Raw genomic sequence first — 15,874 nt, 5'->3', positions numbered from 1 at the left:
CACATGGAAAGAATCTTACACCATGGTCACCTGTGATGTCAAATCTTTGTACACTTGTATTCGCCATGCAGATGGTTGCGCACATACATATCATTATTTAAACTGCATGTCAAACCTTCCGAATCAGCAAATAAATTTCCTAATGAGTAGTATGGAATTCATATTGGACCATAACTACTTTTTGTACCAGGACCAATTCTTTAAACAAGTGACCGGAACCGCAATGGGCAGTCGATTTGCACCAAGCTATGCAAATCTTTTTGTCGCAAAGTGGGAGGATGATCATATATGGAACAACAATCCCTTTTCAAAACATTTAATAATTTGGAAAAGATTCATAAATGACATTATCTTCATCAGGGAGGGAGAAGAACCATTACTTATGGAGTTCCTGACTTACATTAATAACAATTCACTTAACCTAGTATTCACCCACAATTACAGCAAACATGTTATCCAGTTTTTGGACCTGATAATTTATATAAAGAATAACATACTCCAGACACGAACATTCTTCAAGAAAGTGGATTGTAATAATTATCTCCTGTCCTCCAGCAACCACCATCCTAAATGGATTGGCAACATCCCAGGAGGACAATTTCAAAGAATTAAAAGGAACTGTACAGATAACGAAACCTTTAAAGAACAAAGCAATTTCCTCAAAAAAAGATTTCTGGAAAGAAACTACTCAGAGAAAAATATTAATGACGGTTTTAAAAAAGTTGAAAAACTCAGAAGGGAAGACATGCTATCATATAAAAAAGAAAAAGAACTAAGTCCATCTAAAACTCTGTTCATTACGCAATATAACAGCTACACCAAAGGACTAGAAACAAGTTTGAAGAAACACTGGCACGTATTAGAACTTGATCCAGAACTAAAAAGTATAATAACAACTAAGCCTAAAATTGTATATAAAAAAGCACAAACATTGCAAAATCTGCTTACAGGAAGCTGTATACATCCAAACAGACAAGATTCTAAACAATATCAGAAAGGGTTCAGCCACTGTCTAAACTGCAAAGCATGCAAAGAAACAGGAAGCAAGTCCACGAAACCTATTGCAGAATTTTGCTCGAACACCAGTAATAAGAAATTCACCATCAAACAAAGTTTGAGCTGCCACACAGAAGGTGTAGTTTACCTACTGGAATGTCCATGCGAACTCCAGTATGTGGGCCGCACAGTAAGGAAGTCTAAAACAAGAATTGGGGAACATATTTATAATATACAGAAAGGGGTAACAACACACAGTGTGTCCAACCACTTCTTGACACATCACCAGAAAAATCCTAAAGGAATGAAGTTCATGGCAATCAGGAAAATAATGAAAGATTGGCGAGGTGGTCAGTATTTGGAAAAAATGTCAAGGTCCGAAACAGAATGGATCTATAAAATTGGAACATTACACCCAAAAGGACTAAATATAGACTTTGACTTAGGAGCATTTCTGAGACTATGACCAAAATCTTATGTAATCTATATGTATGGAGGGCACAGCATTATACATATTTATATATATTTGTTTCACTTTATTTTTATTTTTACATTCATTTTTATTTAAAACATTGTCCCACTATTTTGCAACATTTGACACAATCCAGCATGAGGTGTATTAACAAGAAACATTCTACTGACAAGGTAACATAAATGTGTTTGCTAGCGATCTGTTAAGGGTTCTATTTTATTTCAAAGATTTTTTATTGTAGAAATACCATTTATTTTTAACCAGCATTGTTACCATTTTTAATATTTGCATTAATTAAAGATATTTTATAGCATGCACACATCCAAGGATGTGCACACTTGGCAATAATTCAGCCCCCTTTTTCCTATATCCAGCTAGAAGGCTTGTTTGATTGACATAACACACAAGCCAATCAGCTTGTTAACAACAGGTTAAAAGGAGAAGTGCAATCCTGAAGCACCTTGACAAAGTCCCAAAGGATGAAACGCGTTGGTGTCCACAACCCGATTGACGTCACCAGCCAGTGAGCGCGGTAATTGAACTCCACAGGAAAGCGGTGGCTGGCTTACAAATGGTCACAGGAACACTACAGAAGGACACTGCCCCGACACACTGTGTACTCCACTAACGGCAAACGGAGCAGACGAACAGCTGACTGGACAGCAGCCGCCCGGACCAAGCTAACCCTGCATGGAGGAGCATAGGGAAAGGTAGGGTTTGTACTAACACCCTGTCTATACCGCCGCACAGTCACGGGTACCACTGATTTCCAGGACTATTAACCCTTCACAGAAAGCGCTTTAAACATCTATTGTGACATTGTATGTATTGAGTGTTGTTTGTTTGGCTCACCTCTGCTGGTACTTTATCCATTCACATTTTATCTTATTTTATTTTATTTTAGTTCATATAGTGCTTCTTTTATCTGATATAACTGTTAATTGGCCAGGTGTCTGACCATTTATAAGAAAGCTGCTAATTATAAACACATCCAGGAGCGCATGATCATCATTTAAGCAGTTTTAAAACCACAATGCTTTTGGATCTCATTTTCTATAACCAATATTTTGGGCACAGATGTGGTCTTCCACAGGTGTGCTATGGAGGCCTTAATTGCAATTTTAATGTGACCCATAAGATATCTATCTCTCATCGACAGGTCACCAGGATAAAAGTGTGGCAGGGTGGTGAAAGGGTCCATAGGTAGTGGTGTGCCTGACACTTTATGAATCATGACAAACAATTCCTCCCACAGAGACCTCAGAAGTGGGCAAGTCGAGAAAATATGGAGGATATTGTCCATAGAGCCACAGTTTGAAAGAGATAAATGTTATGTTGCCTATTAGGGGTAAAGTATGCTCTATGTATGAAATCATTTTTGAGTGATTGATACAATGGGACACCTTAAAACAAGAATGAAAGTCTCTTGTAGCTTATATTATCTTCTATCAATAAGAGTTATTTCAATGTTTTTCACAGCCAGCTATGCACAAATACCCAACTTAGATTTTCAATCAGTAGGCGTTTTGTTTATAACAAGCTTATAAGTCTGTATCGTATTCCCAGTGCTTTTCTTCCATGTCCGCTTGCTGACTAGCATTCACTTTCCTGTACAGCATAACAAATCAGAGGAGATTGCTTATTTAGCAACTGGTGTTCACTTTGATACACAGCCTTGCAAACTCCAGAAAGTCTCTTATATCTTATGTCCACTTTAGCTTCACCTATGTTCTAAGCCTTTCAACAAGAATATTGCTTATAACAAGCTTACAGTATTTATATAGCAGTCACAATAATTTCCTTCTCTGTCTACGTAGCAAATACTCTTTTCTACCCTGCTCACAGTGCCATCCCAAAGCTGCCCTACTCCAGTTCCAGCTACCATTGCAGTACCTTTCAGCTGTTTCCCCTATCTTAATAAAAAAATAAATAAACCTAAACTTTCATCTTTCTTGACTAAGCCCCTAACCTCAGTCTATTTCTTCATAGCTATTACATACTTAGGACCTGATTCAGACCTGCTCACTAGGATGTGATTTCTCATAACTGGCCGATAATTGCATTCTGCGCATGCGTATGCATCACAATGTACGTGTGCCAACCACTGCATTAGATTGGGAAGCGGTCGCTCGCCCAGCAAAGACAGCCCAGTTGACAGAAGAGGCCATTTGTGGGTGCCAAAGGGGCAGGGCACTAGAAATGGGGGAGAGGCGGAGCTATGAATGCAGGCTTGCCTGTGTGTTTCAACGCCGTTTCAGAGGTGTGCATGATTAACAGGCAGCCTCATTGTACGAGTCACCTAGTTGTATTTCACACTGAAGTGATCGCAGTGCTTGCGGCCAGGTATAGTCAACCTCAAGCGCTGCAAGCACATCCGATGGTGCTCGATGTACCAATGTTTTCATGCACTTCCAGGAGATGACGTGCACAAGTAGGCATCTTATGAATGGCTGGTGGGCGTCTTCATACACAAAGTGATCACTCGCCAAGACATAGTGGGCGTGCTAATGCCTTGCCGTGTGTTCGCCTACCTTGCTGGGCATGCACTGGAAGCATACGCTGGAGCATCTAGCTGATCTAGCCGATCGCATCTAGCAAGCGGCTCTGAATCAGGCCCTTAGTCTTACCTTATCAGGATCATTCGCATGTTGTAACATCAAGTGCTGTTATATAATTGCTGAGTATTATAGTTTAAGTTGTTAGGATAAGGGTTTACATTTTGAACATAAATCGTTGAATGTATGTCTTATAATTGCTGTGCATTATTGTTTGAATTGTTAAATAAGGTTTGCATTGTGCAAATGCAATCGCTGCATCATGTATGATTGAGAATCGCTGTATATCGTAGTAAATGTAGTAAAGTATGGGTCAGATTCAGTTCCCTAACACAGCCCCTCTCATAAATGCCCCATCCCCTGTCTGCTTTGTGCTCCCTAGTTTCACTGTCCCAGTTTGTCTGGCCATTTGGCCAAGCAACTTTAAGCCCCCTCTGCTGCATTTAATAGGAAGTAGGTACAACTCCCCACCATTCTGTTTCTCTAAACTTTTCCATAAAAACAACCAGCCTAATTTGAACTCAGGTAATGTTAGTTACATTACATTGGTCCGGCAAGTCTCATCCATTATACACTTTATAACAAAACTGAGCCCTCCTGACCAGGGAAATTGCTTCAGGCCAGCATTCAGTTTGTTCATTCACCAAACATGTGCCCAGGGCCGCAACTAGGGGGGGCTGGAGGTTCACGTTCACCGGTGCACCGCTGCACCTGGCGCCGGTGTCCTCCAGCCCGGCGCTGCACAGATGCTCCAAGCCAGACGCCCGCTGAGATGTTATTACCAGCGGGCGTTATTACCAGTGGGCGTTCTCTGCAGCGACGCGGTGTAGCCGGAGCTGGAGGCTGGAGTTCTCTCTTGAACTCCAGCTTCCGGCTCTCCCCACGGGCACTATGGGAGAGACATCATGATGTCTCCCCCATAGTTCCGAGGAGCAGCCGGGCGGACCGGATGCAGGAGCAGGGTTCAAGGTAAGTATTTTTTTTTAATAAGCTGCACTACAGGGGCATTATTATGGGGGTATGGACATTACCACAGGGGCATTACTATGGGGGCATGGCCAATACAGGGGCATTACTATTGGGGCATGGGCACTACAGGGGCATTACCAGAGGCACTACAATGGGGGCATGAGCACTACAGGGGCATTACTGTATGGGTACTCCAGGGGCATTACTATGGGACCATGGACACTACAGGGGCATTACAATGGAGGCATTGGGAATTACAGGTGCATTTCTGTATGGGCACTACAGGGGTATTACTATGGGGGCATGGGAATTACTTCGAGAGCATGGGCACTACAGGGGCATTATTATGGGGGTATGGGCATTTCCACAGGGACATTACTATGGTGGCATGGGCAATACAGGGGCATTACTGTATAGGCACTACAGGGGCATTACTAATGGGGCATAAGCACTACACAGGCATTACCACAGGTACATTACTGTGGGGGCACTACAGGGGCATTACTATAGGAGCATGGGCACTAAAGGGGCATTGCTATGAAAACATGAGCTTTACAGGGGCATTACCACAAGGGCATTAACATGGGAGCATGGGCACTACAGGGCCAATACTGTATGGAAGGCACTACAGGGGCATTACTGTATGGTGGGCACTACAGGGGCAATACTATGGGGGTATTAACATATGGGCATTACAATATGGGCACTACTACAGGGGCATTACTATATGGGCTCTACTACAGGGGCATTGCTATGGGGGCATTATCATATGGGCACTACTACAGGGGCATTACTATATGGGCACCACTACAGGGGCATTACTTCAGGGGGAATTACTATAGGGACACTGATGCAGGGGGGAATTACCAGGGGAGGTGCCAAATTACTGTCTTGCCCCTGCTGACAAAAATCCTAGTTTCGGCCCTGCATGTGCCACATATCTTTAGCTCTTTGTCCCCATCACCCCCTCCCCCCTTGTCTCAAAACTTAGTAATTTGATGGTACTGTATATCTATTTGACTGATTGCTCCCTCTGTCCTCACCTATATGTGGCTTGCTTTTCAAATATCTTTTAACAATATATGTGGTCTTCTGTTTTCTTGAAAGCTGCAAGGTTTCTTTTAAGCCAATTTGTTCTCCCCCTCCCCTCCTGTGTCCTTCCTTTGTTCATAACAATACACAGGCTCTAATTTAAAGTCCTGAGTCTGGCATCTTCCTGGCACAGTCTTCTACTCTAATGATTCCTGTGTATGCTTTCTTTGCTATTGCTCTCTTTTGAGCGATGTGGATTTTTCTTTGTTTTTCTCAAAAATCCAAATTGTGTCTTCTTAGTATCATATACATAGTTAACCAGGGCTTAGTCCTCTGCCATCGATGGTTTGACAATCCGCAATGGACAGATGTCGATGTTGAATGTGTTTGACCAGCAAGGGAATATTGGGAGGCAGAAACTGATAATGGAACAACATCAATGCTCACCATTGATTATTTCTACTAATGGTTTAAAACCATTGACTATTGATGGCAGGCCATTTTATGTTCAACACTACATTTAACCTCCCACGTCTCAACTAAACTTCCCCCTCTTCCTTTCTTGCTATAATGTTCTAGGGCAGAAAAACCTCTCAATGACACCACAACACATCCCCTTTCTAAACAGCCCTCACCTAACCGTAGACAATCCCCCCTACTGAGGGACATGCAGAGGTCAGTGCATGTATGTAGGAATAATAAAAAAATACTGTAGGCATGTTTCTATGATGATGTGTAAATATAGGTAGGCTTACATATGCATATGTGTACAGACATATACGTATATAGCTGTATTTGTGTGTGTGCACATATGCATATAATTATGTATACATTTGGGGGGTTAGGTATTTTACGTGTATGATAAGGTACTGTACATGTAAGCATTGCTGTGAGCAGGTATTTAAGTGTGTGTATGTATGTATATACTGTATATATACTGTGTATATATATATATATATATATATATTTATATATATATATATAGTGATATAATCGGGGTAGGGGTCCCTCTCCTGGGGTATATGGACATCTCCTTACCCACAGCAGCCAGGAAACAGCACTAGTCGAGGGTCTTCGTGCTATCTGGTCAGCACCTGTTTTTATTCAGTGACACCAATAATCAAACAAACAAAACATAAAAATAAACCCTAGCTCGTCTGGCACTAACTAGATAGGTAACTTCCTCTCTACATGTGGCAGGGCCTACTGCCTTACCACAAACATAGTACATAACAATGTCACAGTGTCTCAGAACAAAACCTCAGTGTCTGTTCTCCCCAGGGTGTGTGAGACACTGCATCAAAACTGTTACACAGCTATATTGGGCCACTTCCAGGTGTAAACCCTAATTAGCGTGCTCTAAGGCTTAAAGGCCTAACACCTGAAATGGACCAGTGAATGGAGTCCTCCTTTCTCTCTCACATTCACACCCCCAGGACCCATTCTCCGGCTTTTACCAAAAGCCGACAGTCAGATCTACTTGTAAAATAGACTTTTCCTTGGGGTTAAAATACATATTACAGGAATCTGGGACACATATACATGCCATCCCTAACCTCTCTACTGCTCCTATCACTATATATATATATATATGCATATATATAATTTTTTTTTTATTGGGTAGGTGTGGCATGTGTGTTGTAGGTGTGGCATATGTATGCATATACTGTATATATAGAGATATATATACATTAGATATGTTAATTTATACATAGAGTTATGGCTCAATGTATTATGGAGTAGGCACATTTAAATGTATGGGTATTCATTTACATGTGGATGGACATGTATGTGTAGGTAGGTACTTCATAATTGGATATATGTGTGTATACATTTATATATTAGGTAGTTGGGGATATATATGTGTATGTGCATGGGAACATATCTATGGATCTAGTGGTACGTAAGGGTAAGCTTACAGGTATATATGTGCATGTAGGAAGCTGTATGTACATAGATATAGAAATGTACACACACGGATAGATAGAAGTTAGGCATTTAGGTATGTGTATACATGGGTATACACATATAGATACAGTGGCAAATGCATGATTTTGAAAAGGGGGTTTCCAAATAGTTGGTTACAGAGCCAATGACAAAAAAGTCTAACCAGAATAAGCCTGCAATGTACACTTTATTGTGTACTTCAAGTGTTTTTATATAAATAATATAAATAACAAGGCATCTTGGCATAATACTTGCTCAATGTGATTTGTAGCAACTGCACATGTGCTAGAACTTCAGAAAGCCAGTACAGCAAATGTGTTACCCTGAGTGTACACACAATGATGCTGGTGCGATTGGATCAGATGGCATTTCAAATGGAGCAGTGGAGTGATGGGCGTTCCTGGGCGGTAACCTGAAGTGAACTCAAAAAGAGTGTTTCATGGGCATGTTATGGGAGTGTTGTGGGGTCATCAGTGAAAGCTGCTGCATTCCCAGATTCAGAGCCGCAGCAACAGAGGTCACGTTTAGATGGAGAAACTGTGCACTTAATATTTTGCTCACCGCCTGCCAGTTTTGGTGCCCTCCCCCCATGGCATTTTTTTAATACTAATGCAGGCATGTTTATAGGCAATTTGGCTCCCAGTGTGGACAGTTAAAAAATGCGCCTCCACCCCCCATTGACAGTTTACATTATAATGTTTCCTCCTTATAGTAATGCCCAGTACACATTATGCTACACACTGTAATGTCCATTACACATTATGCCACAAACAGTTATGCCTCTAACACCATTTTATGCCCCATAGTAAGGCTTCAAATTACGTTTCAACTACCTGCTCATTGCCAGGGGCCTCATGCTCATTGCCAGGAGTTTCATGCTCGTTCTCAGGGGTTTCATGCTCGTTTCCAAGGGTTTTATGCTATGGGTTTACATGCTTGTTGCCAGGGGTCTCATGCTCATTGCCATGGGATTCATGCTCATTGTTAGGGGTCTCCTGCTCGTTGCCAGGGGTCTCCTGCTCATTGCCAGGGGTCTCCTTCTCGTTGTCATGAGTTATTCAAGAAAAGATGCAGCTTTCTGCTTCTTCTCCCAACTTTATGGAAGGAGAAAGTTACAAGAGTTACATTAGACCAGGGAAGTAGGCAGATGTTGGCTTATACTCATCATGATTTCGGGTGAAGTGAGGGGATGCACCTCTGAGGGGGTTTTATTTTTACTCATGTCGTTATAAATTCTAACTTCTCCAATTGGCCCTAGACATGAGATTTTTGTTTTTACCCCCTTCAAGGGTCTTGAACCTCAAGTGTGCACACATTTGTTGTAGTTAGAACAAAGGAAGAGGGGTTGAAAGTTTTGTGCATTACATTGTTACTGACACGTTTTTTCCAAATTTCAGAACTGCACAGTGGGGTCGGAGACACCTGGATCATGGTGCATTCTTTTATCTTCTGGGTGGAGAGATATGTAAGGGAGAATGGTTTAGTGCAGACTGCAGAGAGACAGCGGGGTCAAATCAGGTGGTTGTGGAGAGGAATAAAGTGGGAACAGCTGGACGCAGAAACCGCTAGGGCCGCTAGGCAATACAGATATCCAAGGAGGACAGTATTACATTTGGGGGGAAATGATTTAGGCAGAACAAGTTTCTGGAGCTTGGTCAGGGGAATTAAAATAGACCTAAGCAAGGTACACTCATGTTGGCCCGGACGCACTCCTGGTTTGGTCAAACATAGTTCCATAGAAGGCAGTGGCAGCCAGCAGCAGGGCCAGTTATGCACAGGACAGGGTGGCAGGTCAATAGGATAATAGGCAAATTCATAACCAACTTAGGAGATAGGGTGATTAGGCACACATGAATAGTGGCTTCAATGGAATCACTATACATGGCAAATGAAGTACATCTGTCAGATTACAGAATAGCATGGTTTATTGAGGATCTACTAGCAGGGGGCAGGGAATAGGCGGGTAGTTGGTGGCAGGCTATTTCCTAAACAGGCCCTAGCTTTGGGTGGGGAATGCAATTGCAAACTAAATCATAATAATGGTACAAAGATAATCATGTGGTGTGAAGATGATATATCCTTGGGGGGCCATGTAGTGATTTTGCAAGTAATTGGCTTGTCTGCCTAACAACAGGCAGTGGGCACCTATGTTGATGTGCGACACCTATGCTGGTGTATGCAGCAGTGCTGCGGTGATTGTCATGGCCCCCATTGCTATTGGAGATCATGGAGGCGCCTCCCAAAATGAAGGATGGCAGTGCATAAGTCTAGGTATGGACTTTGCACTGCACAGTGAGGGAGGAGTTTACTGAATTCACTTGATCTAGAATCCAGATTATTTTTTCTTTGTGACTGATGTTGTCTGTGGAACCAGCTAATTGTTAAGAGTGGAAAACAAAGATTTGACTATTGTATAGATAAATATTGCTATTAGTATTTGTCTAGATTAATGGGTTGAGACCTATATGAAAGTTAACTCTTTATGGGTGTCTGTTTAAAGGATATACGATAAGATAGTAATTAATAAAGTTGAACAAACTGATTTAAAGGGCCGGATAGTGCTAATAGTTGAATTTACAGAAACAAAACTCTTGGTAGCAAATTGAGCATGAAAAGGTACTTGGATAAAACAGGTGGTACTAAAATGGGGAACAGTAAACCCCAGGCAGAACAATCTGCACTCACCCAAAAATATACCTGTGTACCTAGAATCATTAAATGCAACGGGGCCTGAAAACCCTATTAATATGTCAAATGCAGCAGAAGTGGCAAGGGAGGTATTATCTATTTTACTGCCCATGATAGAAAAATGGTTTGTGCTAATGACTGACCAAAAATTTGATCTATTACAAGAATCTCTAAATTCGGTAATTAAGACACTTGAGGTAAATATCAAGAGAATTGACACAGTTGAACAAAGAGTTAGCGATATGGAAGATAGAACAATAAAAATCCAAATACAACTTCAATTATAGACATCAATGATAGAAACTCTTGAAGAGAAAATAGAGGATCTTGAAAATAGACATTGTTGAAATAATCTCAGATTTATAGGAAGCCTAGAGCAGGTTAGAGGTCAAGAACTAATAGAGGTATTACAAAAGGAGCTAATAGAAGCCCTCATGCTGGGAGAAACCCTAGGAGAAGTAATAATCGAAAGAACCCATAGGTTAGGCCCAGAACACTGAGAGAATACAGAGACCTAGAGTTGTGTTCGCAAGATTTCTGAAGTTTAGAGACAAGAAAGCAATCTTGAGAGCATATAGAAAACTTCCCTCATTTACACTGTATGGTGTTAAAATCTTAATATTTCATGATTTCTCAGCCCAAGTTTCCAGGAAAAGAAGAGAATTTACACCACTATGCTCACTACTCCACAATGACTTCATGATAGCATACACAGCTAAATTGAAGATAATAAAAAATGATCAACAGTATACATTTGGGGAAGTTAAAGATGCAAAAATATATGTTGAGCAACTAATAGGTATAGATAAGCACTAGGTTAGCACCTTAATCTGGTTCTCCAAATGGGTATGAAAAAAGAAAAGTCTTGAATAAAAATTTGTATATAGTTGGATATCAGGAGGATAAAGTGGGAAAAAGAGGTACTGATAGGAAAGAAGAACAAAGTCAACTACAAATAGAGGAACATTTTATATACAGTGTTAAACGGGGTTATGAGATGTGAGCATGAGCGACATTTTAAAGGGAGAGGGAAAATAAGAATGGGAAGTAAAAGTAAAAGGGGAAAGAAATCAAGGAGGCTACAATATGTTAGACAGAAGAGAAACAGATAGATCGAACCCTGTGCCCAAGATCCGTATTCTGTCATGGAATGTAGAAGGGCTTAACACACCTATCAAAAGGAAAAAGGTGGTTAATCATTTAAAAAATATCAATCAGATATTGTGTTTTTACAGGAAACCCATTGGGAATTAAGGGCCTGATTCAGAGCCGGACGCAATTAGCGCTCGCTCGTCCAGAAAATAGGGGTGGCTATTCAAATGAACCGTTCGCTCTTTGCGTTCTGTTCACGCCTCTATGTCTGAATGAGTGAACCAAACATGAGGTCGTTTTTTGGAAAAATACGCCCCCTGGCCGCTCGCATCCTACGTCATGTCCTCTATTTATTAGATTAATCGAGTACATCGACCAGCGTATGAAATGCTCGCTATTCTTGTGGTTGGTTTTTGCTACCACAAATTTGCGAGCAGTTCTGGCTATAAAATAACCCAGTGACGTGGTCAGTGACGCTGCTGTATTAATTATGCACACCCATAAAACGCCCGTTTTTACCTTTAAGCATGCCTGCATTCTGATCTGCACTCCCCGTTTTCAAGCACCTTCCCCTGTTACCACCCAAATACGCCTCCTCCTGTCACTCATATTAGCAGGCATTCGCTATTTAGCGAACAAACGATTTTCGGCCGCACTGACTGGTTCGCGCATGCATATTAAGATCCGTATGCATGCGCAGTTGGGCAAACATTGCTCGGAGTGAACGAGCGACCGCTTACAAGAGGCTCTGAATCAGGCCCTTACACAAAGGGCATTAATGCCAACTGGATAGGTGAGTGCGTAACTGCCTCAACTAACAAAAAAAGTAAGGGAGTTGCAATAATATTTAATAAAAACCTTGATTATACCATAGACCATAAAGTGGCAGACCCAGGAGGGAGATATTAGTTATCAGACCTTAGGATTGCAAAAAACAAATTTATGTTACTGAACATCAATGCACCAAATGAACAGAATCATAATTTTTTCCTGTTAATCTCACAATTTTTACTAAAAAGATATACACCAAATCAAATAATAGGTGGAGATTTTAATTGTGTAGGTAAGTTAAGGCTAGATAAATCCAACCTAACAAAAGTAAGGAGTCATCAAAAGAAGGAGAATATTTTAATGATCAAAAACCATCACTCAGTGGTAGACCCATGGAGGCTGTTCAATCCCAATAATATAAAGTATACCTTCTACTCCCACCCTAATAAATCTTTCTCAAGAAGAGATTATCTATTGGTGTCAGATCTACTGATTGGCTTATGCATTCGATTATAGCATGAGCAGTTCTATTTGACACAGAAGCATGCATACATCAGTGAGGTGCATGCATGCATCTTAGTGTAAAAATCTTGTTAAGTGTTACTTTAAAGAAAAAGTTGATGTGAGGTCCCCCCCTAAAAGCACAACCAGCCCCAGACTTTAGACAGCCAGTCCTGTTTGTGTAAATACAGGGGAAAAATGTGTGGGATTGCACTGTACTTAGCACAACAAGCACCAGGCTCTGAGCTGATCCTGGTTCTGGAAAAACAGGGAAAAAAATGCATAGGGTTTCACTGTAATTTCCATAAACAGCACCTGGCTCTTTCTAGTGGGTGGGTAATGCCACAGCCAGGGAAACTCTATCACTGGGTTCTCTGGTATAAGCAATACCCCTGACCACTAGTCAACTCAGTCCAGGGATCCCTGGTGAGTTGGAGTCCCCCCAATACATGGTCCCCCTCCAGGGTACCCCATGCCTAGGCTGATAATCTGGGGCTATTTCTGGCTAGGCCTAATAGCCTAGTCAGTACTTATGAAGAGAGACTTCATTCTGAGTGCAGACACCCTCTGCCTTCAAGTCCCTTCCTCCTTGCAATCCTGTGGCTGCAGCAACTGCTGTACCCCCTGTGCAGCCATGGCACCCCCTGTACAGCTTTGTGTCACCACACATATGTTTTGCATTTTTTATGAAGGGCTATGACCATGCCTCCCCAGATGAGCCATGCTCCCTTTTCAGTAGGTCGTAGGTCTTGGACACTCTCTACAACTGCCTACTTTGTCCCTGATCCTTGAAGTAGACTGTATACTGCCTACCACATATGATTTCTTAAAAGGGCAGTCTATTCTGAAGCTACCACAAGGAGACTGTATTCTCCAGATCAGGGTTGGATTCATGGGAGAACAAAAGGGGCAGTTGCCCCTGGTACCTCACACACAAAGAGCACTCACATAGGTTCAGTCTGCCGAGAGCAGGTGCCTAGTGGTACCTGTTCCTGGATTGTAATGGGGCTGCTGTGCTGCTGCTTCTGAATGCAGTGGTACCTGTTCCTCGATGGTCATGGGGCTGCTGTGCTGCTGCTTCTGAATGCATAGGGCATACAGAGTGCCAGTAGCTGGCCCAGCGCCTATTTGTCCCTGACTGACTGTTTATTCCTCCTCACTTGCTGCACTCCACTGGTAATGTTGACACCATGATACTGACACTTGGGGATGACATGTTTTTATGTCTCATCCTCCAAGAATATGACAAGGAACAGGTCAGCAGTGTGCTGGAGCATAGCTTCTTGACAAGGAATGTGAGGAGGACTGTGCCAAAATCAGCCCACCCAATAAGCAGAGGTCAGTGAGTACAACTATAAAGATTAGGAGAGATAAATCATTAAATGTATTATATAAGGGGTGGGGGTGAGGGAAGGGCAAAATAATTGAATATATTAATATTGGGGGCATTGTTTGCATAGTGCTGTAGGTGGCAATTTGAGGCATAATATTATTACTGGGGGAATTGTGTGGAATATTGGGGAAAACTGTGGGAATAATATTGATACTAAAGGCTTTGAGTGGCATAATGGGGGGCTCTGTAGGGCCTAATATTGATATTGGCAGAATTGTGTGGCATACTGGGGGCATTGTGTGGCATAATATTAATGCTTATGAGAATTGTGTGGCATAATGTGGACACTCTGATATATTGGGAGGCACTGTGTAACATACTGGGCACACTATATGGCATAATGTTTATACTGGAGACACACTGACATAATGTGATAATGGTGGTACTGTGTAGCATTATTTACCTTATTAATAGGGGTCCCAACACATCACAGCTCTTTTTAGGATGTTATCAATTTACTAGTACAACTCCTGATGATATGGGTTATCCAGCCCATTTTGCCAATGAAAGATACTGCCAATGTTTCTATTTATCCTTCATATTTTGACATTTGTCTCTAACTAACATCACATTATCCATTCTGTGTGTGGATACATTACAATATATCATTGTTATAACAAAACTGCTGAATAAAAGAAAATAAACTATTTCAACTTTACTTTCATGTGGGTTTCCAGGTTATTATAAATATCCATAATAAATGCAAAAATGTTGTTACAAATTTGCTGATTTTCTTACATTCCAAAAAAACATAAAATAAATTATGAAAAAGGGAAGCCTGGGCTCTACTACATTTCTGACCTAATCCTTACCTGATCCCTCCTGGATGAAGTATTTTCTATAAGGTATACAAACTATTTATAGTTTTCAGATGAGATTAATCTCACTGAGTGCAAGGATTTTTTTGTCTTCACAAAGTCCTGCCATATTACATCTGTACCAACAACAGAATGCCTATTTTTCTCCATAATTCACATGTTTTTGCCAAATGGTACCACCACTTTCTTGAAGAAGAACCAGATATAAACAGCTCAATATCTGGGGGCAAACATAAATTTGGCCAGCACCATCTGTTCCAAGGGGGGTGGGGTGCCTTGCTAGATTGTAACAAGTGTCTTTGAGTTAGGAAAAATGCTGCACCTTCAGCCTTGGTCTATTGCATTATATTACAATATTCTAATTGGAAGAGTAAGAACTATAAAAAAGAGCCAATGTATTTTGTCACAAGTGCATGAGTTTAATATTTTGATCAAGTTCATCATACTGGAGACTGCCGCCTTTCCTCCCCTCTGGTAACCACATCTCACTCCAGAAGTCAAGATTTCTCCTGATCAGCCCTTCACCTTTGGAACAATCTCTCTTATTCCAACAGACTACCCCCCAGCCTGCATTGCTCCAAGCGGGCATTGAAACTCACCTGCTAATAAAAGCATATCTGTCCTCCACTTAACCATGTCA

This window comes from Taudactylus pleione, unplaced genomic scaffold (genome assembly GCF_031769625.1).
Source record: "Taudactylus pleione unplaced genomic scaffold, aTauple2 ptg000423l, whole genome shotgun sequence".
NCBI lineage: Eukaryota > Metazoa > Chordata > Amphibia > Anura > Myobatrachidae > Taudactylus > Taudactylus pleione.
This window is presented reverse-complemented; position numbering follows the sequence as displayed.